The sequence below is a fragment of the Nannospalax galili genome, unplaced genomic scaffold, assembly GCF_000622305.1.
Source record: "Nannospalax galili isolate Female #2095 unplaced genomic scaffold, S.galili_v1.0 scaffold636, whole genome shotgun sequence".
NCBI classification, from domain to species: Eukaryota; Metazoa; Chordata; class Mammalia; order Rodentia; family Spalacidae; genus Nannospalax; species Nannospalax galili.
This window is the reverse complement of record NW_008338112.1, coordinates 1,118,610-1,122,363: the sequence shown is the minus strand read 5'-3', so window position 1 is coordinate 1,122,363 and position 3,754 is coordinate 1,118,610.

Here is a 3,754-nt window from a genome sequence, read left to right as displayed (position 1 = left end):
CCCCATTTAAACCCCCCCCTATTTTTATCCATTTCTCCCTTAGTAACGCTTGTCTCTTATTCTTCTTTTCTCTCAGGTTATTTCTTTCCTTTACCTCCCTGTTTCCTTTCCATTATCCTGGTTCCTGTAGTTATTTCTGGTTGCATACTTATTTATCAGAGTCTGATTCTAGGATCCACATATGAGGAAGAACATACTTTTTTTTTCTGAGTCTGTGTTACTTCACTTAGTATAACAGTTTCTAGTTCCATCGACTTACCAGCATATTTCATGATTTCATCATTCTTTCCTGCTGAGTAAAATTCCATCATGTAAATGACCACATTTGCATTACCTGCTCATCAATTGAGGGACACTTAGGTTGCTTCCATCTCTTAGCTATTGTGAAAAGAGCAGAAACAAACATGTATGTACGAGTGTCACTGCAATAGCATGAGTTCTTTTGGTATATGCCAAGGGGTGATATAACTGGGTCAAATGGTAGGTTCATTTGTAGCTTTTTGAGTTCTCCACACTGCTTTCCATAGGGGTTGAACCAGTTTGTAGCCAGACCAGCAGTGGATGAGTTTTCCCCACAACCTCTCCAACATTTGGTATCATTTGTTCTCTTATCTTAGCCATTCTGACTGGGCTAAAGTGAAATCTTAAAGTGGTTTTAATTTGTATTTCCATAATTATTAGTGATGTTGAACATCTTTTAAGATGTTTCATAGCCATCTTTACTTCTTCTTTTGAGAGCTCTCTGTTCAGCTCCTTAGCCCATCTTTTAATTGGGTTGCTTCTTGTATTCTTTGTTTTTTTTTTAGTTCGTTATATATTCTGGATGTTAAACCTCTGTCAGATGTTTCGCTGGTGAAGATTTTCTCCCATTCTGTGGGTTTTCTCTTCACTTCCTTGGTTGCTTCTTTTGATGTACAGAAGCTTTTTCGTCTAATGAGGTTCCATTTGTTGATTCTTGCCCTTGTTTCCTGAGCAATTAATGTCTGGTTTAGAAAATCCTTTCCTATGCCTATGTCTTATAGGTTTTTTTCCCAATGTTTTCTTCTAATAGTTTCAGAGTTTCAGGCTTTACATTGAAGCCTTTGAGCCATTTGGAACTGACTTTTGTGCAGGGTAAAAGATAGGGGTTTAGTTTCATTCTTCTACAAGTGGAGATCCAGTTTTGCCAGCACCATTTGCTGAACATGCTGTCTTTCCTCCAAATAATGTTCTTGGTCCATTTGTCAAATGTCAGGTGACTGAAATTGTATTTACTCATATTTGGGTATTCAATTTTGTTCCATTGGTCTGTGGGTCTATTTTTGTGCCAGTACCATGTTATTTTAATGACTAGAGCTCTGTAATACAGCTTGAAATTTGGTATAGTAATCCCCCTAGTATTGCACTTTGTGCTTCCATATGACTCTTAGAATAGTTTTTTTTCAATTCTGTGAAAAACATCGTGGGGATTTTTTATTGGCATTGCATTGAATCTATATATGACTTTTGGTAGGATGATCATTTTCAAAATGCTATTTCTTCTGATCCATGACCATGGGAGATCCTTCCATCTTCTAATGTCTTCCTCAATTTCTTTCTTTAAAGATTTAAAATTTTCATTGTAGAGGATTTTAATGTTTTTGGTCAGGTTTAATCCAAGATACTTTTTTTTCAGCTATTGTGAATGGGAGTGTTTCCATGTGCTCTTTCTCTGATTGATTGTTTTGGGTATATGGAAAGACTATATACTTTTGTGGGTTAATTTTGTAACCTGCCACTTTACTGAACATATTAATAATTTCTAGGAGTTTTCAGGTGGAATTTTTGGCATCCCTTAGACATAACAGCATATCATCTACAAAAAGGGATAATTTGATCTCTTCTTTCCCAATTATTACTCCTTTAATTTCCTTCTCTTGTCTTATTGCTCTTGCAAGAGTTTCAAGCACAATGTTAAAGAGAAGTGGGGATAGTGGACAGCCTTGCATGGTTCCTGATTTCAATGGGAATGCTTCCAGTTTTTCTCCATTTAGAATGATGTTGGCTGTGGATCTGTTATATATGGCTTTAATTATGTTGAGGTATGTTCCCTCCAGTCCAATTCCCTCTAGAACTTTAAACATAAAAGCATGTTGAATTTTGTCAAAGGCCTTCTCTGCATCTATTGAGATGACCATGTGGTTCTTGTCTTTGAGTCCATTTATATGATTTATGATGTTTATTGACTTACATATATTGAACGATCCCTGGATGTCTGGGATAAATCCGACTTGATCATTGTGGATGATAGTTTACATGTGTGTCTGTATGTTGCTTGCGAGTGTCTTGAGAATTTTTGCATCTATGTTCATTAAGGATATGGGTCTATTGTTTTCTTTTTTGGTTGTATCTTTACCTGGCTTTGGTATTAGGTGATGGCTGGCTTCATAGAAGGAATTTGGAAGTTCTCCCTCAATTTCTATCTTTTTGAATAACTTAAGCCATATTGGATGTAGATATTCTTTAAATGTCTGGTAGAATTCTGCTGTAAATCCATTTGGGCCTGGGGTTTTTTCATTTGGGAGGCTTTGTATTACTGTTTCGATTTCCTTATATGTTATGGATCTGTTTAAACTGTTGATCTCTTCTTGGTTTTACTTTGGTGGTTCCCATGATTTTAGATATCCATCCATTTCCTTTAGATTTTCAAATTTAATAGTGTGTGCATTTTTAGAATATTTGCTTATATTGGTCTGGATCTTTTGGGTGTCTGTTGTGATGTTTCCTCTTTCATCTCTGATTTTGTTGATTTGTATTTGCTCTTTCTTTTGGTTAACTGGGCTAAAGGTATGACTATCTTGTTTAGCTTTTCAACAAACCAGCTCTTAGTCTCATTGATTCTTTGATTCTATTTCATTGATTTCTTCTCTGATTTTTGTAGGAATACTTTTATTTCTTTCTTAATTTCTCTTTTGACCCATTCATCATTCAGAAGTGTGTTGTTTAATCTCCATGTGTTCATGTGGTGAGTAGGGCTTCTTCAGGTGTTGATTGTAAGCTTTATTCATTGTGGTCTGATAGAATGCATGGAATTATTTCAATCTTTTTGTATTTGTTGAGGTTTGTTTTGTGCCCCAGTATATGGTCGATTTGGGAGAAGGTTCCATGGTGTGCTGAGTAGATAGTATATCCTTTGGTGCTTGGCTGGAATACTTGGTAGTCATCTGTTAAGTCCATTTGATATATGGTATTGTTTAATTCAGATGTCTCTCTGTTAACTCTCTGCCCTATTGACCTATCTAGTGGAGACAGTGGGGTATTGAAGTCGCCTACTATTAATGAGTTGGGGTTAATCTGGGTCTTAAAGTCCTGTACTATTGTTTTTATGAAGTTGGGTGCACCAGAGTTTGGTGAATATATATTCGTGTTTGTAATGTCTTCTTGATTCATTGTTCCTTTGATCAAAATGAAGTGTCCCTCTTTGTCTCTTCTGATTAGTTTTAGTTTAAAGTCTATTTTTTCAGATATTAGAACTGGTATACTTGCTTTTTCTTAGTGCCATTTGCTTGGTATATTTTTTTCCATCCTTTCACTTTGAGATATTGTCTGTCCTTGAAAGTGAGATGAGTTTCTTGTAGACAACAAAAAGATGGGTTTTGTTTCTTTTTTTTTTGCCTTTTTGAGACAGGGTCTCCCTGTAGTCCCAGCTGACCTGAACTCACTATGTGGACCAGGCTGGCCTTGAACTCACAATGATCCGCCTGCCTTTGTTTTTCGAGTGCTGGGATTAAAGGTG